The sequence below is a fragment of the Equus przewalskii genome, chromosome 4, assembly GCF_037783145.1.
Source record: "Equus przewalskii isolate Varuska chromosome 4, EquPr2, whole genome shotgun sequence".
NCBI classification, from domain to species: domain Eukaryota; kingdom Metazoa; phylum Chordata; class Mammalia; order Perissodactyla; family Equidae; genus Equus; species Equus przewalskii.
This window is the reverse complement of record NC_091834.1, coordinates 58,559,639-58,586,867: the sequence shown is the minus strand read 5'-3', so window position 1 is coordinate 58,586,867 and position 27,229 is coordinate 58,559,639. Positions and strand designations below refer to the sequence as shown.

The following is a 27,229-nucleotide window of genomic DNA, read 5'->3' as shown; positions in this document are numbered from 1 at the left end:
TCTCCCCAAAGCCCCCAGTCCATAGTTCTATATTTTCAGTTGCGGATCCTTCTAGTTGTGGCATGTGGGACGCCGCCTCAGCATGGCCTGATGAGTGGTGCTAGGTTCGCACCCAGGATCTGAACTGGCGAAACCTTGGGCCGTGTAGCAGAGCATGCAAACTTAACTACTCAGCCACGGGGCCAGCCTATAAATTTCACTTTGATATGAATAGTAAAATATTGCAAATTTGTATAGTACCTTCACATTCATTGTCTTTTCAAGCTTCAAAAGAACTCGTTCATTCATTTGGTAAATACTTATAGACCGCTTACTGTGTTCCAGGCCCTATTCTAGGCACTCTAGATACGGCAGGGAACAAAACAGCTCATGGAACTTACATTTTAGGGGGAGACAAATAAAAAACAAATAGATAAACAAAACTATGTTTGTTTGGTGTTAAATGTTGAATAGCGCTAACCGTATTATAATATGAAACAAAAACTAAGTAGGGAAGGAGAATAGGGAACGCCAGGGTGGGAAGACCTCATGGTAAAATGACATTTGAGCGGAGATCTGGAGGAGCTCAGGGCAGGAGCAACCTTCCAGGTAAAGAAAACAGCAAGTGCAAAGGCCCTGAGGCAGGAATGGAAAAGAGACCATTGAGGTGCTGAGGGGAGTGAGCAAGGAGGTAAGAAATAAGACCAGGGTGGAAGCAAGAATCCCATCATGTAGGACCTTGAAGGCCAGTGTAAAGACTTGGCTTTTACCTTCCTTGAGATGAGAGCTCTGGAGGGTTTTGAGTAGAGGAGTGACATAGTCTGACTTATGTTTGAAAGGACCAGTCTTATAGCAGCATAACATAGGTTGGGAGGGGGTGAAGGCAGAAGGAGAGAAACCAGTTAGGAGACCACTGCCTTCATCAAGGAAAGGATGACAGTGACTTGAACCAGGGTGGTAGCAAGGGAGGTTTTGAGAAGCGATGTGTTTCTGGATATTGAAATTAATTAAGGAAAATGTTAATTAGTCCCATTTTAAAGTAAGAAACTGAGTCTCAGAAAAACTGTCTTTCTCAGAAATACGGAGCGAATGTGTGACAAAGTTGGGTTTACAACCAGACTTGTTGGTGGGAGTCCCTCCACAGCCCAAATGTCCATCTGCGAGTTTCTGCCTCAGAGCCGTGGTCATGTTCCCATTGACGTAATAAAGAAGGACTCAGGAAGAGCAAGGGGGCTCCAGTCCCCTGGATACCTGTACGACCAATGCTACCTGACAGTAGCAGGTCGGAGCCTACCAAACAGCTGGGAGCAGCAGGAGCGTTTGCTTCTTGGGGAGGAGAGGCATTCATTAGCGGCCTAGCTGCTCAGGCAGCTTAGCGTCTTGTTTCAGGCAGACTCCTACACCAATGGGCATCTTTCTGGAAACAAACGACATTACTGTTGCTTTGGGGCCCACGGCTTTTTTCTTTTAAACGGAGGTAAGATTCATATAACATAAAATTAACCATTTTAATTTTAAAGTGAACCATTCAGTGGCATTTAGTACCTTCAAAATATGCAGCCACCACGTCTACCTAGTTCCAAAACACTTTCAGCATCCCAAAGCAGTGTAAGCCCCATTAAGCAGTTACTCCCTATTCTTTTCTTCCTCCAGCCCCTGGCAACCACCAATCTACTTTTTGTCTCTATGAATTTACCCATTCTAGATACTTCCAATAAATGGAATCATACAGTGTCTGACTTTTTTATGTTTGACTTCTTTCATTTAGCATAATATCTTTGAGGCTCATCTGCATTATAGTATGTATCAGCACTTCATTCCTTATTACGGCTGAATAATATTCTATTGTATGTGTATGTAACCATGTGTTTATCCATTCATCTGTTGACGGACATTTGAATTGTTTCCACCTTTTGGCTAGTGTGACGAGTGCTGCCATGAACATGTATGTTCACTTGTTTGAGTAGCTGTTTTCAGTTCTTTGGGGATATACCTAGGACCAGGATGGCTGGGTCATATGGTAATTCTGTGTTCAACTTTTTGAGGAACCACCAAACTGCTTCCCACAACAGCTAAGTCATTTTCATTCCCACTATCAGTGTATGAGGATTCCAATTTCTCCACATCCTAGCCAGCACTTGTTATTTTACTTTTTTTTTCTTAAATTAAGCCATTCTAGTGGGTGAGAAATGGCGTTTCACCGTGGCTTTGATTTGCATTTCCCTAGTGACTAATGATGATGAGCATCCTTTCCTGTGCTTGTATAGGTTCTTTGGAGAAATAAATGTCTATTTAAGTTCTTCGCCCACTTTTTAATTGGGTTGTTTATCTTTTTGTTGTTGGGTTATAAGGATTCCTTATATATTCTGGATATTAGACTCTTAGACCTACGATTTACAAATATTTTCTCCCTTACTGTAGGTTGTCTTTTCACTTTCATAATGTCCTTTGATGCACAAAAGTTTAATTTTGATGAAGTTCAACTTAATCAGTTTTTGTTGGTGCTCTTGTTGTTGCTCATGCTCATGTGTGTGGCTTATTTAAAGCAATGTTAATGGGGACAACAACAACAACGGTAATAATGATAGCAAACACTAACACGGAAAGAGGAAGTCGTAGGTGAGCCTCTGTGAATTTTTCCTATTTTAGACCAAGATCCAGAGGAAACATGGAACTTCCCAAGCTCAAAAAGTATGAAGCTGTAGACCTTGAAGTGTTCCTCTTATAACCTCTGTTATGATGTATGTCAGGCTGCTATTACAAGAGACCCACAAATACAGTTGCTTAAACCAGAGAGAACTTCATTTCTCCGTCTTGTGTCAAAGATAGGATGGCTTAGCAGGGTCAGGGCCCCAGGCTGCTTCTAATGTCTTATTTGTCATCCCTAACACGTGGCTTCCATCCTGTGGTCTGAGATGACTGTTCCAGTGACCACCGTCACATCAGTATTCCACCCCACAGGAAGGGGAAAGGATAGGAGAGTTTGTGTGCCTTGCTTTTAAGTGTGTGTCCCAGAATTTGGACACGTCACTTTGGCTCACCTCCCGTTGGCCAGAATTCAAGTTACATGGCCACACTCAAAGGATGCTGGGAAATGTGGTCTTTAATTCAGCAGCCGTGTGCCCAGCTAAAGGTTCTGTAATTAGAGAAGAAGAGAAAATACATATTGGGAGATAAAATCCAGTCCCTGACATAAAACTCCAACTTTAGTAACTCAGAGTAGCAGTCTGAGCAGCGTTGCTAAAATTAGCAGGAAGAGAAGGGAAATCTCTTTTTCACCCTGTAGTTGTTTCCCCATCCATTAAATGGGTCTTTCTCAAGCTCTCTTCAGATGACTTGGGAAGGACGACTAAAACTTGGTACGAAGACAAGTCATCAGGGAAAGGACTCAAGTAGGTAGAGGGAAAGGAGAGAAAAGGAATTCACTGGTGAGCTGTCCTAAGGGGCACGCAGGTGATGAGGCAATGGAGAGCAGCCATGTGTTTGTATCAGTGCCCCTTTACTGTGGAAGATTTTTATGGGCAGAGATTTCTATCTGGAAGACAAACCGACAACAACAACAACCCAAACAGATGTTATTTTGGTGCTTTAGAGTTTTTAAAGTGTCTTCGCAAACTTTTTTTCATTGCATCATTATAACAATCTTAAATACCAGGAATGGCAGATAATGCTGCCTCCACTTCATCTTCATGATAAAAGAGAATCTCAGAGGTTAGGCGGGTTCTAGCTAGTTGGTGGCGGAGACAGGACTTACTCAGCTCCCCTGACCCCATCTCGTATTTATTCACTGCAGGGCTTTCCCATAATGCTTTGCTCCCAACCATGAGCACAAATGGAGCTAATGAGCCAGACCACTTGAAACTTGAAGCCTGACATACCTTCCAGGAGAGCCTAGCGGTTCTACCTTCAGGCCTCCCATCTACGCAGACCTGCCGTTAAACTCTACTGAGCTTTGCAAAGTTCCTAGTGTCAGGCCCACTTGCCTGCCTTTCTGGCCCGAGGCAAGGGTGGTGTGGACAATGGGACAGCAGGCCAGGGGAAGAGGGAATGGAGGTGAGTGATGTTGGCAAACATGCCATGGGGACCCTCTGTGCCTAATTAAGCAAAGTAGGAGTTCATAGCTCTGGATTCATGTGCAACACACTGTCCAGGGCCCCAGTCAGGGCTTGGAGTGAGGGCGGTGGGGAGTCAGAGGTGGCCACCTGAACATCCTGGGTATTCCCTCTTAAGCAAGTCCATTCTCTATTTTAAGAGACACCTCAGAGGGACATTGGACACTTTATACTGGCTACATGAAAAAATACAGTGAAATAAAACACCATGTCTAATTTTCTTCCAACAAGTTGGTGAGAATTTTAATGACAATGGCAGGAGATTATGACCTGAGGTTTCTTTTCTGGGGATCAACATTGCTTCAAGGAAAAGGCAAGAGATTTGAAGGTAGATGTCCTGCTGCTAACTGACCTTATGATCTTGGACAAGTCATTTAAGCTCACTGAACCTCAGTTTCCTCATCTGAGAAATGGGAGCCAACAGTCACCACAAGAGCAATAATACACAACTTTTGGGAAGTTCAAAGTTCAAATAGGAAAGTAAGTGGGAAATCACTTTGTAAACAGTTAAGTGAGATACGAATATTAATTATTGTTATAGTATAAACCTAGGCTTTAAATGTCAGGACTTCACAGGGTTAGGAGGAAATGTGAGTGGCAGAGAAGTTCTAGGACAGCCATAAGATCACTGACTGGGCTTCGGTCCTGGTTTGCCGACATGTCTTTCTTCTGGGGGTTCCGAGGTCAATCATGGGTGAGAATCATTAGGCTGATAGTGACAGATAACCCCACCTCTCTATATTGCTACAAACACAAAGTTTTTCAAAGTACTTTATCCAACTTTTCACAAAAATATCATTTCTGTAAATGTCAGAAAAGGTTCTTTTCCTTTTTTTATAGTAATAGAGGCCTATTTGTTAATTCTCAGGCAAATAGACTTGAGTCTCCAATTTCGTGATATGAAAAAACTTAAGGGGACAAAAATATAAAGCATGGGAAAACCAGCTATTGTACAAATCACAGCAGTTTAAAAAATGATTTTTCCTATCTAGGGATTTCTGTTACATGGTTGTCTTTCATATTATTTTTAGTATATGTTTTTAAATTGTTTTTCTCAACAGTTTTGTATCATGTCAAGGTCTAGGCCTACACTTATTTTAAGTAGTTCTGAAAATGAGGTGCGTTCTAGGACATTTGACTAGGGGGGAATATAGACCAAACTCTGAAAGGTGGTTACCTCTGAGGGGGGTTGGAGCAGAACTGAGGGGGCGGGGGAATCTATTGCTTCTTGACTCTGTTACAAAAGGCACGTAATACAGTAAAATTACAAATAATGTACATTTGTAAAAATAATAAAAATAGAAATTGTTTCAGAAAATAGATACTCTGTCTAGACAAGTCATATTACCTGGCAAAAAATATCATCCACTTAGAACTCTGTTTTATTTCCCCGACCCTTCTCCATGCCTTCACCTCTCCTCTCCCACAACACATTGACTTGACAAATCTTTCCCAATGATTGGAAATTATGAAGAAGAAAGCAAATTCAATTTTGGTGTAAGTGGCTATATTAACAAATCTGAAACCAAAATCTACTAGACTATGGACTCCTTAAGAGCAAGGGGCTTTTATGTTTCATTCTTTAAATCATTCATTCATTTAAATCATTCTTTCATCCATTCAATAAATGCTTATTGAGTGCCAGGTACTGTTTTATGCACAGAAATACAGCAGTTAACAAAACAGTTACAAATCCCTGCCTACAATTAACTTATTTTCTAGTCTTGATGCATAGTCTTAACAAAAATCTGTTGAATGAGTGAATTCGTTAATGAAAAACTATTGAGCACTTATTATGACCCAGGTATTATTTTAAGCATTGAAGCTATAGCAGTGAACCTGAAAAAGCTTATATTCTAGTGAGGGGAAGACAGACAGAAACCAGATAAGTCAATACATCAACGTCAGATGATAAATTGTATACAGCTTGACCATTGGTGCTGATATTACTTCCTGTGCATACAACTGTAGCTTCACAAATGGAAAAATTTGCAGACCTTACTTGTTGCCTGCTGGGTCAGGTCTTTGAACTTATCATGACAAATGGAACTAAAGTTCTATTGACATCATCTGTGGCATTGGGTCAAACCTCCCATTCTTTTGCCCAATCCTCCCACAAAGGTAGCTTGCCTAGGATGCTCTCGGGCAATATATTAATTTTCTATAGCTGCCATGACAAATTACCACAAAGGTAGTGGCTTAAACAATACAAATTTATCATCTTATAGTTACGGAGGTCAAAAACATGAAATAGATCTCACTGGCTAAAATCAAGGTGTTGGTAAGCTTGCGTTCCTTCTGGAAGCTCTAGACGAGAATCCATCTCCTTGCCTTTTCCTGCTTTCTAGAGGCCGCACACATTCCTTGCCTCAGAGCCTTTTCCTCCGTCTTCAAAGCTAGCAACATTGGGTTGAGTCGTTCTCATGCTGCCATCTCTCTGCCTCTCCCTCTTCCGCCTCCCCCTTCCACTTTTAAGGACTTTGTAATTACACTGGGCCCACCTGGGGATACCCCAGGATAATCTCCCATCTCAAGGTCAGCTGATTAGCAACCATAATTCCATCTGCACCCTTATTTCCCCTTTGCCACGTAGCCTGACATAGTCACAGGTTCCGGGGATCAGGACATGGACACCTTCAGGGAATCGTTATTCTGCCTACCACAGACAAGCCAGAGAAGAAGGAGCTACTTTTTCTTCTTCTGCCCCATCCCCAATTTCTAGCACAGTGTTGAATGTCTAGGAAATATTGACTAGTTTTTAGGTAATGCTGGTAAGCAGAACAGAAAATGCCACACTCTCCAGACATCGGGGAACATGATCCTGGGCTTATTTGCTGAGCCACGTTACCTTTCCTTGGATAACAGCTGTATGGGGCAGCAAGCTCAGTAACTCCCACAGGCAAACTCAAAAGCTTCCTGCAGAAAAGTCTTTAATCATCTGCTCTGTGTTTTCTCAGAACTGCTTAATTACAGGGAAGATTACTTTGAGCAACTGTCTCATATCTCTTATCTTAATATTCTTCCTTTTTGCATAGTACTTTACAGTTTATAGAGCACTTTCACATACTCTCACTTGACCCTCATGAAAACTTTGTTAGGAGAAAGGGCAAGGAGTACAGTTATTCCCATTATAGCAGTTAGGAAACTGAATTTCAGATGGGAGGCATGACTTGTCCAAAATTGTGAAGCCAGGACTTGGACCAGGTTTTCTGACTCCAAAGCCTACACTCTCACCATTACAGCAGTAGTTATTTCTCTTGGTTCAGGACTCTGGAGTCCCTGGACCATGTTCCGTTCTTACTACATAATCATCGTTGCCATTGCCACCATCATCCTCATCATTCTTATCATCCTCATTGCCATCATCCTCTTTCTCATACCATCATTGTCAACATCATCACTAGGAATTTCCTCAAAGTTATTCATCAGAAGAGATCTTCTTAGAGTGTCAGTAACTACCTTTGGCTCTGTCCTTGAGGGTGGAACCATGACTGGATTATGGCCTCACTCTCTGATTCGAGCTATCAACATGTCAGGAAATCAGTCATTCTGATCTCTGTCCCTGTGAGTAATCCCTTTGCCTGCTCTCCCTAGTGACACCCAGATTCAGGCTTCAGATGGTTGAAAAAAATTACAGTGATCCGCAATCAAGATCACCAATACTACCAACATCAACATGCATGCCTGATCTGCCTATCCCAACTATCTATGGCTGCAAAACAAACCACCTCAAAACTCAGTGGCTTAAAACAACCACCATTTTGTTTGCTCATGATTCTGAAATCTGAGCGGCGTTCAGCAGGGTGGTTCTTCCCTCATCCTGTTGGTGGTCACTTATGTGAGAATGAGAATGAAAAAGACAAACAGTACCTTGGTGTTATTATGAACATAGTTTTGACCTTACATACCGGCTGGAAGGGCCTCAGGGACCACCCCCAAAGGGTCCCTGGAACACACCTTGAGAACTACCATCCTACCTGTTTTTGGTTCTCCATTTTCAGACTGGACCATGGCTTGTCTGGGAGGAGGGACATCAGTTAGCTCCAGGGAAGCTCTCTAAAGTCCGGAGGGTGCTGGGGAACTTTTATAACTGAAAAACAATGAGCAAGAGTGATTGGTGCCCACCTGCTTGAAGTCACTAAATTCAGTTTCCAAACTCTGGAGCTCCTTTGCCTCCTCGCGGTGCTCTTGCTATGCAGACTCCAGCTCAGAGACGATGTCCCAGGCAGAATTCCTATCATTTTGTTACAAGGTATGTGGGATTTGTTTAGGGTCAATATTTTTTCTCATCAGAATTCAAAATTTCCACCATCCAGCCTGAGCCTCTTTCCATGTTATATCTTGCAAGACATTTGCCATATTTTCAAATCGTCTCTCGGCAGCATCACCCTTCCATTTATCAAAGGGAGGAGGGATTGAGCCTTGCAGCTCTTATTAAAACCCATGGCAGTCACATTGCTTTGAAAATTTAGTGGTTAGCTAATATAAAAGTCATAAAAGGTTTGGGGTTCTGGGGAACTTCCATAAACTTACAATTTTAGGTGCCCTGAGATGCAATTTCTGAGCAATTTCTTTGATCTTTGGCTGCCCTGGTAAATCATTTATTAGGGCAGCCTTTTTAAACAGAATCCTCTCAACCTCTCCCACAAGATGTATAAAATAACGTACTCTGCAAACAGTCATCAACCTCCTGCACTTACTGTATTCACTGATTACAAACTGATGGAGACATTAGGAGTTTTTCAGCCAATTCTTTTTATTTTCAGAAATTTGCAGAAGAGACAATGCTGATGTGCTACGTGATACCAGATTGTAACTGCCTGAAATTTCCAGAATGGGACATGCCACGCTAAGAATACTTCAGCAGTATTTGTTTTTTAAAAGACTATGATATTTATAACTAATAGAGTTCCAAGTCTTCCTGGGTCATTTCCAAGTCGGCCCTCTCATACCAGTTTCATGTAGCATCCTTGTGTTTTCCTCCACCTCTCTCCCTAACTTGCTCAATCATTCTATCTACCATGATTTTTAGGGACCCCAAGTGGAGAAGGGAGTAGTCATCAGATCTCCATAACCACCCCACACCCATTCCTGTCTGTCTGTCTGTCTCTCTCTCTCTCTCACACACACACACACACACACACACACAGGTGTACTTGCCTCCCTGCCTTCTCTGAGGACTTCAGAGAAGTCAAAAGTAGCTGTCATCAGGAAAATATTTGGGGACCTCTGGCTTAGAATAATATGTGTCACAATATTTACCCTTTGGGGGTGGTCCCTGAGACCCTTCTAGATGGTATGTAAGGTCAAAACTATTTCCATAATAATACCAAGGTACTATTTGTCTTTTTCACTCTCATTCTCACAGATACTTACCAACTGTCTAACACAACATGAGAGAAGGGGTATGGGGAGAAGTCCTGATGAAGTATTGGAAACAACAATTTTTCAAGTCTCCACCACTGTTATTATATTTAAGGCCAAAATTTCCAGTGTGTGGATTAAGGAAAACATTGATTAAGTCACCCTGAGAGGAATTACTCTCATGATCTACTTAAGCAACAGTTCATGCCTCAAGAAAAGGGAGAAAAACTTATCCTTGAATTTGTAAATCTTGAAGAAGAAAAGACCTTTCTAAACAAAACAAGAAGGCATAAAGAAAAAGTCTGATATCTTTGATTATATAAAAATTTAAAATTTATGCTCAAAACCCATATAAACTAAATCAAAAGACAAATGGTTGATTCAGAAAAATATTTGCAATATATGTGACACAGGACTAATTTCTTTAAAATTGAAAAGGTCTTATTAATCAATACGATAGGAAAAAGGATAAAGAAGCTAATCAAGCAGTTAATGGAAACTAAATACAAATGGCAAATAAACACATAAAAGATTCATAAATAAAAACAAACAAATATCTTCTCCCAGTAGGTTGGTTGTCTTTTCATTTTGTTGATGGTTTGGAAACGACCTAAGTATTCATTGATGGATGAATGGATAAAGAAGATATGGTATATATATATATATATACACACACAATGGAATATTGTTCAGTCATTAAAAAACCCAGATGAAATCTTGCCATTTCAGACAACATGGATGGACCTTGAGGTTATTATGCTGAGTGAAATAAGTCAGATGGAGAAAGGCAAATACTGTATGATCTCACTCATATGTGGAGTATAAAAAACAAAGAACAAACAAAACAGAAACAAACACATAGATACAGAGGACAGATTGATGGTTACCAGAGGCGAAAGGGGGCGGAGGGAGAACGAAATGGGTAAGGGGGAGTCAGTTGTATGGTGAGGGATGGAAACCAGAGTTTTGGTAGTGAGCACACTGTAGTATATACAGAAGGTGAATTATAATGTTGTATACCTGAAACTTATATAGTGTTATAAACCAATGTTACCTCAATTTAAGAAATTTACAATTAAATAAAATTTTAAAATCATAAAACAAAAACAACGATGAGATGCTGTTATGAACTGCATGTTTGTGTTCTGCCTACATTCATATGCTGAAGCCTTAACCGCCAATGTGATGGCATTTGGAGAAGGGGCCTTCGGGAGGTGATTAGGTCTGGATGAGTTCGTAAGAGTGGGATCTTCACGATGGGACGAGTGTCCTTATAAGAAGAGACAACAAAAGCCTTGCTCCCTCTCTCTCTGCCGCATGAGGACACGGAAAAGGTGGCTGTCTGCAGGCCAGGAAGAAAGCCCTCACTCGAATCCAACCATGTGGGCACCCTGCCCTAGGACTTCCAGCCTCCAGAACTGTGACAAACAAGTCTGTTGTTTAAGCCACTCAGTCTGTGGGATCCTGTTGTGGCAGCCCAGCAGACTAAGAGAGAGATCACTTTCATTTGCGAGATTATAAGCTAGTTTCAATGTTTGATGATAACCAATGTTGGCAAATGTGAAGTGTCTCCTTCCCTCTTGTTGCAAGCATTTCGGTAAGCCATATGACAATATACATCAACTTCTAGCATCCACAAAGCTTTTGACTCAGCAGTTCTTACCTCCAAGAATTTATACTGGGGATCTATTTGCATATATATATATATATATGACAATGTATGTACAAAGATGATTATTGTTGTGCTGTAGGACCCAAACCTGGAAGAAGCATAAATACACATCGGTAAGGAATGAGTTAAATCATTTGTCCTTAGATGGGCTACTCTACAGCCTTTTAAAAAGAATGTGGCAATCGCAGAATTGAAGAGGTGAATACACAGATGTTCATGGTGTGATTCTTTAAACTTTTCTGTTTATTTTAAATTTTCCTGATAAAAAGTTGGGCAGTAGGGAGAGAATACAGTAGAATTATAGATGCTGTTATGGAAACTAAGATAGATTAAGTAAAAAATAAATAAATAAATTGCAGAACAACGTATATAGTATTATTCAGAGTTTTCCTACCTTTGATCCATCATTTGTGGATTTACCTAAATTCAATCCCTTAATTTCTTGTTTTTATTATTACAAATAATTCCTTAATAAACATGTTTGTTCATAATCTTCTTGTACATCTCTATTATTTGAGTAAAATCATAGATGCTTAGAACTGGGGCGTATGACCATTATTAAGGCTATAGATACATATTTTTAAAATGCCTCTGGAAATGTTCCTCCAATTTGTTCTTTACCAGAAATTCCACAATTTAATAAGTACCTATTCTGTGCCCATATTATTGAAAATACAAGGGAGAACACCTTATCAAAATTCTCGAGGAGTTCCAAACACTGTTCTTAAGCCACTGAGGTAATAACTAATACTTACTGAGTCCAACTACGTGCCAGGCCCTGGGCTGAGTGTTTTACAGGCAACATCCACCGCCAAATTCTGACTCGCTGCTGGAGGTTGTGTCTGAGTTATTTCTTTGGGGAACTAATATTTAAAAGGGAAGCTAATCTACTAGGCCCTTCTCACTCTCCACTCCCATGCTAATTTAAAAAAGAAAAGGATGAGTTCATTCCTTTGCATACACCCAGCCCTCCTCTTTGAAATGGGCCCTTCTTTTCCTGTAGTTAACATTTCGGCGCCAAGGTGAATGCCCTCTGAGGCTTTCTGCTGGAGGAGCAGCCAAGCTCTTCCACCTGATTGGTATGAAGGTGGGAAGTCAGCGACGGCTCTGTGGAAACGCTTGGCCTAACTCACAATAGATTAGTAAACTGAGAATGAGCGAAATCACAGAATGTCATTGATGGGCAGAAAAAAGGATGTAGATCCTTTCAGGATAACGCAAGCGGAGCACCTTATAAAGTCAAATTCAGCTGTTCTTTTTCCTGAGTTTGCTGAAGGACCATTGTCCGTTATGTCAGTTAATGATTGCTATTATGCAAGAGACTACGTGAGACATGTATTTAGAATTTGGCTCCAGGATAATTTTTTTCCCAAGAAATTGATGAGTTTTTTCTTTCTGAATAAAAGAATGAGGGAAGCTCAGAGCCAAAACTGATGTTTAATCTCAGCAACTCTACTAGTGTTCATGATCTGTAAGTTTCTTTCTTTTTCCTTTTCTTCCTCCTGATTTTCTATTTTAATTTCTGTCTTACTGATGATATTGTATAGATGCCCTTAATATATTTTGCTTCAAGTCATTTTTGAAGGGAGGCTAAGGTATAGGTAAGGTATTTTTGGCTAACGTGTAGTGTCTCTGGTGTCCGTGCTCTTAAGGATACTAAATACTGTGCATGCTTCCCCTCCATCCTTTCATCCAACAAAGATTTATAGACACAAGGGAGCAGTGTAGGGTAGTGGGGGAGGACACAGCTCCCAGAATGAAACAGGCTCCACCACTTATAACCTGTGACCTCCAGCAGGCCACCAAATTTCTCTGTCTCGGTTTTCTCATCTGGAAAATGGAACTGATAATAGTGGCATTCTTGATTCTTAGTCGTAACAGTGAAGTTTAAGATAACACAAGGAAAGTGCTTGAAATAATGTCCAACACATAATCTTACCTTTCATGACCATCACTATTATTTTTTATTAGATGCTGTTATGGACTGAATTGCATCACTCCCAAAAATTCTTATGTTGAAGTCCTAACCCCCAGTACCCCAGAATATGACTGTATTTAGAGACAGGGCCTTTAAAGAGGTAACCAATTTAAAATTAGGTCATTAGCATGGCCCCTAATCCAATATGGTTGGTATTTTTATAAGAGAAGGAAATTTGGACATAGACATAAGAGGGAAGACACTGTGAAGACACAGGGAGAAGGTAGCCATCTACAAGCCAAGGAGAGAGGCCTAGGAAGAAACCAACTCTGCCAACACCTTGATCTTAGAATGTCCAGAATCTTGAGAAAATGTTTCTGTTGTTTAAGTCACCAGATCTGTGGTACTTTGTCATGGCAGCCCTAGGAAACTAATACAGATGCCTATTATGTGCCTGGTTGTTTCCTAGGCACTGGATATATATAGTGGTGAAGATGGCAGACAAGGGCCCTGTTTTTAAGGAGATTAAATTCTAGTGGAGATAAGTTATAAGCCTGTAAGCAAATCTATGGATAACATAATTTCAAGAAAACGGTAGGTGCAATGAAGAAAATAGTAATGATGACGTGAAGGATGTGACATGGGGTGGTGGTGCATCTATTTAGACTAGATGGTTTGACAGCCAGGCAGGGTCTGCTCATAGAATGACAAGAGGGAGCCAGCAGGGGAACACTAGCTCCAGAGAATTCCAGGCAGAAGGAGTGTGCTTGATCTGTTTGAGGATCAAACAGGTGGACAGTGTAGCTGGAGGACAATGCGAGAGGAGAGGAGAGGTGGGCAGGAGAGGAGGTCTGAGAAGAACAAAACCAGGTCACATAAGGCCTGCAGGCCAAAGAAAGACCTTTGGATTCATACCTTTAAAACCTACTCTGTTGGAAGGAGAATGAATGAGGGAGCTGGAGTGGAAACTGGGAAAACAGTCAGAAAGATGGTGGACTTGGACTGGAAGAGAGTGGTGGAGACAGAAAAGGGAAGATCCATGGATGGATTCCAGATATATTTTGAAAGAAAAGTTTATAGGACTTGTTTGTGAATTAGATACAAGGTGAGGTGCAGCTGAATATCAGAGAATTTAAAAAGTGTTAGGTTTTTAAATTAAACAACTGCATGGAAAGTGGTGCCATTTGCTGATCTGGGGAAGACGGCAGGGGGTGGAAGAGTGAGGAGGAGGAAGGGGGTGGAATTTAGAGCTATATCGCAGCCTGACCATGACTGAGATGGCCATTATCCATCTAGGTGGAAATGTTAAGAGTCTGTTAATATCAGAGTTAGAGCTCAGGGAGACTGAGGGCCAGAGATACACATTTGTGAGTCAGCCAGGGGAATGGATGGGATCATCCAGAAAGATGCTAGAGCAGAAAGCCTGGGACTAGAACAGAGCCCTCGTATGTTCCAACTTAAGAGCATGAGAGGAGGAGACTAAGAAAGAGCCACCAGTGAGGCAGGAGGAAAAGCAGAGGAGTGCATCTCACAGAAGTGGAGAGGAAATGAGAGGCAATAACTACATGTATTGATACCACATTCACATGTATACATGATATTAAACACATCTGAGAACGTATGTGTGTTCCCAGAGGACACACATACACATGTGTGTGCACATCATGTGGGCTGTCTGTTGGTGTATATGATTATAGAATCCAATTCTAGGGTTTGAAGCTCTTTTTAAAATTACATTTTACACATCAGTAAACTTGTAATGCAGGAACTGCTTTCTTAGGGTTATTTATATTCCTGGGTTGCAGAAGGATTTGTCAGGAAATAATATGAATGTTATTTATCTGACTGTTCAGCTTTATTGACTGCTACATTTCACATCCTTCAGTTCTTTTTGGCAGAGGAGTAAATAACATTGCTATTAACCTCTAACACCGGTATAAAAATAGGCAGTTATTAAGGGGTAAATATTACTTTGACGATTATTGCCCCAGTCTGCTTTCTCTGGGAGATGTAATAAATAAGGTCTCTCATGGGGTCCACAAAGTTCCCAATTTTGTTGAGGGAGCTGGCAGCTTTCCTGGCCACGGGCTGTGATTTGGAGCCATGTGGAGCTGATAGAAAACACCCCATGAGCGATTGCTTGTTCCTGGAGGAAATCAAGGCAGCGTTAATGCCCCACTGTGGCTGTGTATGTGGGAGCTGATGGTGTCAGGTCCTACGGTTCGTACAAGACGAGGCTTAGAGAGGGCTGAGACCCCTGCTAAGAACACAGGGAGCTGGGCTCAGGAGAAGGAGAGTATGTGGAAGCCTGGGGTTTGTTATGTCAACCTGTTGATGAACCCAAGCTATGGCTGTAGAGGCATAGGACCCAGAGTTTTCCAATGATCACTCTTTATTAATGAACAGTTTAACTGGCAGGCTAACTACATGGAGTATCCCGATTTTGGAGGTAAAGAGATGAAGAGCTAAGGTAGAGAAAGAGTCTTGAACTAGAAGCCAAGAGCACTAAACTATAGTCTCAACTCTAGCCTTCGTTTGCATTAAGATCCTGGGCAAGTTATTTGTCTTCTCATCCATAATAAATGAGGGGACTGAACTACACGCTTTCCTAAGACCCTTCCAGTCCAGAAATGCTTTGTCGTCCACCCAGTCAGCCCTGGTTGGAGGAGTCTACCAGGTCTGGGGAAAATTCTAGTAAGTAGTGAGCCATTGTTTAGTGATGTCTGCCCACTCAGTGGACACGACTGTGCACCACAGCCAGCAACACCTGTCACCCTACAGGAAGCTCCAGCAATAGTGGGCCCTGTGTGCTCAAGCAGGTCCTCAACTGTACCCTGAACCGAGAGCCACTTAGCTTTGCAGCACTTTTGATCTTGTTCTATCCTCTGATTACAATTGTAAAACCATGGGTTTTTTTTGTTCTCCTTGAAAAGCATTTAAATCCAGACACCATGGTTAACAATGAGTTGGATGTTTCATGCAGAATGAGAGGCATGCACACTGCAGGCTGTGCAGGAGATTCACTTCTGAAAAGCTGCCTCTACGTGAATGCATTCTAGGAACCCACTATTTAAGGAAAATTTTGTAAAATGAAGGGTCTTGCATTCATTTAATGTGTATGTTTGGGAAATTTGGGTTTTCACACATCAGTGGAGGTGGGGGTGGTGATGGCAGTAAGGCATGTTTCTGCTCTTCTTCATCCAAACCAGGCTAAACTGGTTGATTGTAGTGGCCCTTAAGCTTCTTGCCTCCATAAGACAAAACTTGAGAGGATGTGACCATCTTGACATCTCCACTCCACTCAGAAAGCAGATGATGCTTATTCAAGTGTTTTATTTATGAAGCAATGGGAATACGCACAAAAGAGTGAAATATATAACATTCCAGACCCATTTGGCATAAATGTCAGCAGAATGGTTTGGAAATCCTGGCCTCATTTAATTTTCCCAGAATTTACTATTTTATACTGCAGTGTTAATAGACACTGTGCCAGTATTTCTTGAAGGTTGTAAATTGTTGCAAGGGGACATTTTAAATCATTATGCGGGCCACTTCAACTCGTTAGTAACGCCTCAAATAACAAAAAAAAAAGAAATATGCATTTTGGAAAAGGAAAAGATAATTGTGTTTAATAGTTGCATAAGGTATAAACACACATCGTATCAAACATATATAAGATGAGAAGGGAGCAAATGGAGAGAAAAAATAGAAGTTGGAAAAATGATGAGAAGGGATCCCAGAGAGGTTGGTACAACAGAGGGAGAGAGAAGTGCTTCCTGAACCACAAAACTCTTCACTGATGAGGAACCCTGCCCACCCACTAGCCGGTCATGTAAGCTCCACTCTAGGATGAGACAGCCAGTCTGTGGAAATTTCCTGCACTAACACACTGCTGGGAGTCCAGCCCTCCCTGCACAGCATAGCCCATTGGTCAAGGGTCACAGGAAGTGTTCCTGTTGCTATGGAACTTGTGGCTATAGTGCTCCTTGCCATTCACTCTTCTCAACAACTCTTTTCCTCCTGTCTCTGCACTCCTTGTTCTGTTGGACATATTCTGTTCTTTCTAGCAACAAAACAAAGCTTGTGATGGCCATGTTCCTACTTGAAAGTGAGCAGGGATTCAGACAGGGAAGTTGCCCTAGCGGGTGGGCACCCTTGATGCCTTTTTGTAGTGGGCAATGGGGACCCTCCTGAAAGAGAAGTCACTCTGAGGGAAGACAAACTCTGACACCTGGAGCTGTAGAGAGCAGTTTGGGACAAGTGATCCTGAAGACAGAGTAGTGTCTTTTACCTAGAATTGTCTGCTGGCTGGACCCCACATTAGAATCACTGTGGGTGCTGTGGTTGGGGGCATAGGGTGGGGTATTAGTAAAGACAAAGAGAGTTAATCAAGAGAACGGGGAAAATGTTTGTGAGCCCATGTGCAACTATCCCTAAGACACCCCCCCCCCCACCCCACCCAGTGCCAAGAACTAGCACAGGACTATGCGACTTATTTAGGGGGTCTTTTTCCATGGGTGGCAGCAGGGGTGCTATACACCTGTGAGAACTGGTTTAAACAAGAGCGAATTTGAATTTGAGTTATTGTTGTTACGTAAGTCCGTTTGTACTCCAGGATGAGGAGACCTGGAGAAACCAAGATCCCACTGTCAAATCATGTTCCCCCAGATGCATCAGTGCACGTGGTTTAAATCTAATGTCACTGCCACTGTGTGGTCCCTGGGCTGGCAGCATCACTACCACCTGGGAGCTTGTTAGAAGTGCAGAATCTCGGGCTCCACTCTAGACCTATGAATCAGAATCTGCATTTGACAAGACCCCACGCACATTAAAATTTGAGAAGCGCTTCTCTAGAGCAATGGTTCTCAGTTTGGGTCACACCAGTTCTCTAGGGAGCCTTAAAAACTACTGATGCCTGGGTCCTATTCCTAGAGATTCTGATGGTTTGTCCTGGGCTCCGGGATTTTTAAAAAGCTCCCTATATGATTTTAATGTGCAGCCAGGCAAGAGAACTAAAGGAAGAACTTTTTCGGAATCGAAGCCAATGGCTTTTTGCTAAGTCACCCTCAGTAGGAGCCTCTTGGCTTCATAAGGGCAGAGCGCATTCTCTCTCGTTCAACATTATAAACCTGGCACAGTAGCTGCTACATAGTAGGCATTCAGTAAATATTTGTCGTTGCTATTAGAGTCCAACAGAACCCTAACCCCCATGGGGTAGTGATTCCCATCTCTCAGGACATATAGATTAGGTTCCAAACATGTGCTCAGGAAGGAAAAAGCAACTATGATGGTAAGAGAAAAATCAGGACATTGAGATAAATCAGAGCCTTTGTACACAGCAGAAGGGATACAAGCAACTTTAGAAAGAATCGTGGAAAAATAATGGCTTTCTAAAAAGAAATATGAAGAAGGGAAGGAGGAGAAGAGAAATACCAAGTGTAGAATTTGTGAGGAACATAGCACCACTGGTTGTGTTGACATAGCTGAGCTTCTAGAAGCCTCCAGTAGGGGCTGCAGGACCAGTGGTTGGGGAGCGGACTCTGAGAGTGGCAGAGAGACAGCTGGGAGCCTTGTACGTTGGCACAAAAAATCCATCCGGGTTAGCTCAGGTGCAGCCCAGAATCACGTTTAATAAGACAGAGAAAAGGGGAACTTTTCTAATGCCAGGAATAAAGAACTGCTGGCAGGAAATGAGATGAGGAAGAAAGAAAGTGAATTGTAGAGATACCTGATGTTAAAAAAAGACTATCATAAATGAAGCTGATTTATTTGACTAAAAGGCCAGCCGTGGCATAAATGTTAAAAGGCCATTTGTTTTTCTATATCACAAAAGGCGAATCACTAAATTTGCAATGTGAATGCTTTATTGTACTTTAAAAATTCTGAATTCTTTAAGCTGCTCTTTTTCTGTTCCAAAAAAGCTATTTTAAAGGCCCACATTAGAATATTTTATAACTCTTTTATCCCTCCTGAACATCTGTGAACTGGAAAGAATACAGTATATTACAGAAACAATCCATTTAAGGAAAAACAATTAAAATGAAAACTACTTCCATTTCTGTGGCATAAAACTCTAATTCTCTCCCCTCTGCAATTTTATTGCCACCCTGACATGATATAGTCACAGCTTCACTTACACACAATGTTAATTTCACTCATACTCTACTTAATCTTCAAAACATTGCAGAATAACATTTTTCTTTAGTAATTTATCATTTGCTCTGATAAGGCAATGTGTTTAGAGGATGTTAGAATTTTTTCTAAGTTTGCATTTATCTCGATGCTGAAATGTGCTCTGAATGCTATTAAAATATATCATTTATACACTTTCACATTTAACTATATTAACTATACCTTAAGTAGACATTTATTAAGAGCAGCGTATTTATTTCCCATTCAGGACTTTTCAAATCTGCGGAGTCAGCTCTATGGAAATGAGCAATTTTTGCCAGCCTTACACTGTGTAATAGGTTAAACTGAGCAGAAACCCCAGGGTTTCATTGTGGAGAGGTACGCAATTGCTCATCTTCTCTGGGCTTCCTTAAGTCGTTTCCCGACGCAGGACCTCTCATCATTCCACCTGCTGCCAGCGATGTGTTCTGAGCTCTAAAGAAGCTCATGACAGCTCTCATTCATTCATTCACTCATTATTTAACAAATATCTTCTATGTATGAGTATCCTAAGATGAACAGGTCTTTCTTCAAGATCTTTCCCTCAAGATTAATAAGAAAGCATAAATTCTTCTTATTTAGTTTTTATTTATATCTAAATATAACCTGTGCACATAGCTTAGAAAGTCAAGGTTTATTTGGCTTCTAAGGAAAAACTACAGTTCCTGTTTAGTCCTCCCTACTCTTAATCCTGCTTTCCAGAGGTCACCACTTTCAATTTTTAGCCATTTCTTCTTGTTTTTATCTACATATTTCTAAATGTCACTACTCTTATTTTTTGACTTTTCAGTTTTAGATAGTATCTACTGACTCTCAACTATGGAAGATATTGGGTTTCTTTCTTCTTATATTACCACTTTTCCACACACGTCAAACACTTGCTCTCCTCCAATCTCTCAATGTTGTATAGTGATGAACCAGTAAATATTATTCACAGTTGAGCCATAGTAGTAGAGTATAATTCCATTTCCTTTTTTGTATAGCTTTTTGTTTTCCCTGAAGTTAATCATTGCTTTTCTCATTTGCTTAGTTTTCCATGATCCTATAACTAAACAAACTCTAAATCCTCTGATAGAACTATAAAGTCTCCTTTCTGTATGTTCAAATACACCAGGTTATCAGTTTCTTCTTCCTTTTTCAAGACATCAACCTTGGAGTCTTTTGTCCTCCTCCTACAATTTGGCCCAGTTGCTCGCTAGGCCTGCTAACCATTGGTCAGGCTGGGACTTCCCTTCACTCTCATCCTGGAAATTTCCTTTACTTATCTCTTCTGTTAGATCCCTGTTTCCTCAGTCCTAGGTTTTTCTTCTTGATTTCTCCCGTGTTTGGGTGGAGTACATCCTCTAGCAGCTTCCTGAGAAAGGTGCATGGGAGGAACAAGATGCCTCCAAATCCTGAGCCTTTCTAAGGACCCATGGCACAAACAGCTTGTTTCTAATTGGTTTCTTCCCTGCAGGCTTAAGTTTCAGCTCTTCCCAGCCTGGCAAAATAGTTAAGACTATCAGCCGTCAAAATTTTGTTGAAATCTCTTTTCTGCTGCGGTCTCTTCTTGTTCTCCTAGTCCTTGTGTGTTTATGCCTTTTAAATTCTTTTAGAGGCATTTCTGGAGGCAATAGAGATAAACACGTAGATTCCATTTACCATGTTTAGCCTAAAGTACAATAATTTCCTTTTATAATGGTAGAGCTTTAGTTCTGCAAATGTGACCATTCATTTATTCTTTCATTACTTAACAAATAGAGAGAGCACCTAATATATGCTAGGTGTGATTCTAGGACCTGGGGTTATGTGCTAAACAAAGCTGATGAAATTTCCTACCCTCATGGAGTTTACATTCTAGTGGAGGGAGGGCTGGATGGTAAACAAAATAATTAATATATATCACATAAGCTGATGATGTTTCATGGAAAATAAACAAATACAGCCATAGTAGGAGCAGGGCATTCACATCTAAATATGATGGGCAGAGAAGGCCTCAGTGAAAAGGTGATATTTGACCAAAGACCCAAAGGAAGTGAGAGAGCAAGAGAGTGACTCTTTGGGGGAAGAGCATTCTAGACAGAGGAAGAGCTGGCCTTGAGGTGGGAGCATGCCTAGAATGTTCAAAGAGGGGCAAGGAGGTCACTGTGGCTGAATAGAGAAAATGAGGACAGGTTAAGTGGCAGTCAGGCCCGAATCATCTCTGTCTTTAGAAACATCACTGTAAGGACTTACTGTTTCCTCAGCTAGAGTTCGGTGTACACAACTGTCTCCTGACTGGCCGTTTCTCTCACCATCTTAAAGCCCTTTCAGAAAATGCGTTTCTGGGGTGGGAGTTCATTTTCCCTGTAAAGAACATTAATATTTCCACCTCAGAACACTCTTTGTTTGCCTATCTGTATGATTAGTTCTTTCTCATCGTCAGGCTTCCTCTCCAATGCCACCTCCTCAGACGTTAGGACCCTAAAGTGTTCCCCAGGGCATTCTCTAACATCTGCTCCCCTCCACCATTTCTCATAGAACTTACCACATTTTGAAATTATTATGTTCTTTTATTTGTTTACTTGTTTTTTTGTTCTCGTTTTTTGGTCTCCACCCATTAGAATGAAAGATGCATAGAAGAGACGACATCCAATTCGTTTGTTGTATGTACCATACGCCTACCCCTTCAGTGCCCAGTTATTGAATGGATAGATGGACAGATGGATGGAGGTGCCTTTGGGCAAAACTGGGAATGTCTGACAATTACATTAAATTGAGTCCTTTAAAATATCTTCCTTCTTTTATCCTATTCTTTAGTTTCATTTAGCTTGTACTTTCATTTAACTTGTACTTTGTAATTACAAAGGGGCTAATAAAAAAATTGAAATGCCTTGAATTAACACTTTTAAAATATTCTCAAGCTGCATTTCCTTCTTCAGTGTGTTTTATAATCTTTATTCCATCTGGTAATTATAACAATACAAACCATAGCTTGTGAGCCTAACTCACATACAACTTAATAGAACGTAATAAGTTTTCCAAAGAAAACTCAAATCTATTATGATTTGAATCTCCACTTCTTTAATAAGTAAAATCCTGGTTTTCTTAGCATAATAGTGTCTCCTGCATTATTACTTTGTTCATTTTTGAAAACTGAGATTTGGGGGAAGGAAATATGAGAGTGGATGGGGGAAGTCCCCTAAATGCTAATATCACTTTTTAACAGCTAAAGACAGATGAGGATGGAGGAAGAAAGAGCAGCAAGAGTTACAGGAATTTTGGCCAGAAATCAATGGAAAGCTCTGAGCCCCCTACTAAAACAATGATATGCCAATAGCCACATGAGAATTTGATGGATGATTCTAGGGGTCAAATAAAAGTGAATTAACACGGGCAGTAAACCATATGGAGGAACCAGCAGGCAGGGAGAGATGGCAAAAAATTGACATGGAAAACTTGAGCAGAAGCAAACCAGAAGGGGCAAAAAGGAAAACAAAGGAAGGGACAGTTGAGGCCCTTGGGAATTGTCCACAATGACTCCTAAATGTTGAGCTAAAATTGGCTCCCTGGATGAAGCCATCATTATTAGTTCATTCTAAGACATTATGGAGAGGAAATTAAGATGTTCTAAAATCATTTAAAATGTTTATGTTTCTTTTTATATCCCTCTGTCCTTTAGGATTTCTTTAAGGAACTTAGGGTAAAGTTTCATATAAATATGAATCAGAGAATTAAAACACATCTTAGGGAACCACCTGGCCCAAGCCTCCTTTTACATTAGGAAACTAAGGTCCAAGTTAACTTGGCCAAGGTTAACATAACACAGTCTTTTCTACTTATTTGCAGTTCTATGCTAGACAGGTTGGGTCAGATTCGCCTATGGTGTCCCTCCCGTCCAGCACTCATGGAGTCTAGCACACGAGAAGTGCTCCAGAACATCAGCTGAGTGAGCGAGAAATGGCAACTCACTGCTTCTATTTGGGGTTATTTCTCATGGGTCTGTCTTCTGAAAGGCTGCCCTATTCCCTCCAGCTTATTATTTCTAGCACGCCCAGTAACAATGGCTATAGATAGGAGAATGAATGTCTGCAGTGTGACAACTGGGAATTAAAGAAAATGCGTCACGTTGGTCAGAAACAGAGAGCTCTCCAGAGCACCAAGACTCCAGGGATCCGTGGCACTGCCTCCACACTCACAGAGGGAGCCCCCAGGGTACACAGTGCCCCTCAGGAGAGCTGCTCATCCACAGAGCTGACCAGTGACTTATGTAGCTTGAGGTTTGTGACTTAACTTCTTGAAGACTCCATATTTCCTTCTGTTAAGTGGAAGTCCATTTTTCCAAGACCTAAGGAGTTATTACATATATTTAATATAGAGTTTTGAGAGCTGACAGAGAAATTGACATAAGTTTCTAATTGAGCACAAATGATGATATAGCATTAGTTAGTACTCTGTTTTCTATTTGGTCCCCATGCCAATCTTTGACAACCAGTAAGGTGCTGCGGTCAAGTGAAGTACATGCCAAGCGGCAGATTCCTACATAGAATCCTACCAAAGTATCTAAACTAGTATGATTCTGATCTGTCCATGTCTAAACAAATCAAAGCTTGGCAAAGTTAAGTGTCTTTCTGAGGGCCATGCAGAAGCTCAGGTTCAAATCAAGGCCTGTCTGACTAAAGCACCCTTTATCTACTTATTTTTAAAGATTTTATTTCACTTTATTTTTTATTTTTCCTTCTTCTCCCCAAAGCCCCCAGTATATAGTTGTATATTTTAGTTGTGGATCCTTCTAGTTGTGGCATGTGGGATGCCACCTCAGCATGGCCTGATGAGTGGTGCTAGGTGCACACCCAGGATCCGAACCAGCGAAACCCTGGGCCACCAAAGCGGAGGGCGCGAACTTAACGACTTGGCCGCGGGCCGGCCCCTAAAGCACCCTTTCTATACCCCATTTGTTTCCACTAGCGAGATTTCAGTCGAATTGAAGAAAATAACGAGGGCCAAGCAGGTAGCTTTGGGGTCAGGAAAAAGATTTACCGACCCGTTGTAAAGGCTAGTCTTAAGAATTGGCAAGATCTGTACTGAGCTTTTCTTGGATGTCTCTCTGACCGTATATATCACTACGTAATCTATACAGTGGTATTTTAACGGACAGAGCTCTTACCTGTAATAATTTTCTTTGAACTCATATGCTCTAAGAAATGCCAATAAACTCAGTTGAAGTAATTTCTTACCCATAGCACATGCATTTGTGCAGAAGGACGCTAGATCTCATGAACAAGAGAACACCCGTAAACTCTGCATGGAGCAGCCATTACATGCAAAATGGACGTTTGAAAAAGAAAACATTTGACCCTTCCATTGATTGAACTTTCTTGAAAGTGCCCTTCAGGGAGTAGTGAGCTGGTTGCCAGGAAACAGAAATTCTTTTCTGGAATCAATTCTTGCCATTCTAAGTGTCTTTGAATGTGTCACTTATTAGAATCTTGGTTCCCAACTTACAATGGGAGGATTCTCCCTCTCCAGCTTCCTCAATCAAGAAATGTCAAGAGATTCAGAATATACCTGTAAATAGTTATGAAGGTATTCTGAACATATGAAATGACAATCTTTTTAAATTGTACATTATAATGGAGCTATTTTCAAATATCATGTCATTTGGAAGGCACTAAGTGATAATAAATAACAAAAAAAAATTTCCACATTGGTTCGTGTGAGTATGAACGCTTCCTTTGGTATTAGGATGCAAATTTTGTGTGATGCGTTTTGAGGGAGTCTGGCATTTTGGAACAAGCTTGGGTGAGCCAATCTATGCTCTAGCCCAGTTCTTGTCACTCACTAGCTCTATGATGTAGAGTGAGTGTCTCCACCACCTGGGGCTCGGTTCCTTCACTTGTAAAGTGAGAGTTGGGTGGTCCTTTATAATGCTTGCTCTTATGCTATAATTGTGTCACCTCTTCCAGGTCACACAAAAGCATACAAAGCCCTTGGCCTCAAGTATTTTATAGTCCACTGGGAGAGTTAAAGAACAAACAAGTAAACAAATAAATACATAGGATAACTACACACTGTGATAAGTGTCAAGAAGAACTAAATTAATGGTAGTGATGGAGTATGATAGGGAGAGGAGCTAGCACTCAAGAGCAGGTAGGGATGGAGAGCAAGAGGAAATCTTGATGACTTCCTCATTGTTCACAGCAGGGTGTCAAAATACATTGTTTGAAGTTGGGAAATCAAGAAAAGTTTTCTATATATTCTTAAAAACGATTGGACTATCATCAGAATAACAGAAATGAGAATGTCAACCTTTAAAATTACTAGAAGATAAATATATTCATTCGGCATAGGGCATAAAGCAAGAAAATCTATGCCATATAGCAAAGGATAAAAAAGAAGTGTAAAATAAATTACAAAATAAGATGATAGAATTAAGATCAAAAAAGAGTTTCTCAGTAAATGCAAATGAGAAAACTATTCTATTTAAAAGAAAAAGACCCAAATTGCTTAAAAATTATATAATATATATAACATATTTCTTGAGTGAATAAAATACATGTATATCATACAATCAAGAAATACATCTCTAATAAAATTACTTCGAAAGGTTGAATGTAAAAGGATAACCAAAGATGAGGAAATTAAGTGCAAGCAAAAAACAGGATCATGGTAATATTAGCCAAAGTTAAATTCCAGACAACACTATACAAAACAAAGATAGATGCTTTGCAATGATAAACTTACAATTTAGTGAATTTTCAGGCAGCAAATGGCAATCCCTCAAAATGCTTAAGAGAAAAACTGCAGTAAATACAAACAGAAATAGACAAAATGGCAATTGCAGTGGGAAAAAAAATCACTTTTCTCAGCCCATGCCAGATCAAGTAGACAAAAAAGTAAGTAAGGCTATTGAAAATCTGAATCCCATAGTTACTATGGTGGAGCCCATGTGTGTGTGTGTGCACATGCACACTCTGGCATGTGTATATCTATATCTATTGTTAAAAAAGAAAAGACAGCAGGCCCAAAATGGAGTCACTTGTGCTAAGCCCCACCAGCAAACCAAGACTTAATACCTAACCAAATTGTGGTTTCAGTCTCTCCCAGGTATGTGACCTTAAACGAGGCAACCTAGAATTACCAGGTCAGCACTCATGAGGTAATCTGCCTGATAGACCCCTGCCTTTCCCATAGGAAGGTGACCTTGCCTGAAACAATCCACTCTTTGCTAGAACATTTCCTTTCCCCACCTGCATTCTGCCTATAAAAGTCTTCCATTTTATACAGCTTCTCGGCACTCCTTTCTGTTTACTAGATGGGATGCTGCCCAATCCATGAGGCATTGAATAAAGCCAATAAAATCATTAAATTTTACTCAGTTAAATTTTGTTTTGTAACACTCTCTATATCTGTATCTATATGTCTATACCTCTAAAACTCTGAATGTAGAGACTATGTCTACTATTCAATTATTCTTGAAATATTGATAAAAATAACCACATTTATAAAAGTTGAACCACAAAGTAAAATCTCAATATACTTCAAAAAGTAGAAATATTACATATCACAATCTCTAATCTCAGTGAAATTAAATTGGAAATTATTTTTTTAGTCAAAGACAAAAATTTCTTAACCGCCTAGAAAATCAGAAGCTCTCTCTTAACTCTTGGTCCAAAGAGGAAATAAAAAATATGGTATCTAGAAAAGATTGGCAATGTGAGAACTACGTATCAGAACCTCTGAGATGCTTCCTCTCATGGCATATTCTACTTACTAGCATTGCTAACAGGAAAGAATGAAAATAAACAATGTGATCAGTCAATGAGGCAAATTAAAAAAAATAATAAAACATACCTAAATAAGGCAGGCAGAAATAATTTTTAAAATGGTGGAACTAATAAATAGACCCAAGAGATAGTTCTCGGAGAAATAAAAATAAAGCAAACAATAAAATAGAAAAACAAATCATTAGCCAACTTAGTCCATTAAAAAGGTGGAAAAAATATACAAAATTAGAAGTAACCACAGATAAAGAGGGAAGAGTTATAATAAAAT

At 40.5% G+C, this 27,229-nt stretch overlaps 1 long non-coding RNA gene across 2 annotated transcripts in view; it reads right to left on the bottom strand.

Annotated features, from left to right (window-relative positions):
* LOC139083120 (uncharacterized) overlaps positions 1-24,589 on the bottom strand; it is a 29,378-nt gene extending 4,789 nt beyond the window's left edge. The window contains exons 1-2 of one of the 2 annotated variants that reach the window (XR_011539691.1): positions 24,342-24,589; positions 21,431-21,541 (exon numbers count right to left, since the gene is read on the bottom strand). This is a non-coding gene — a long non-coding RNA (uncharacterized lncRNA). Of the gene's footprint in view, positions 1-21,430; positions 21,542-21,726; positions 23,523-24,341 lie in introns of those variants that run through there. The other variant, XR_011539690.1, reaches the window with a different exon arrangement.
* Positions 24,590-27,229: the final 2,640 nt, after the last annotated feature.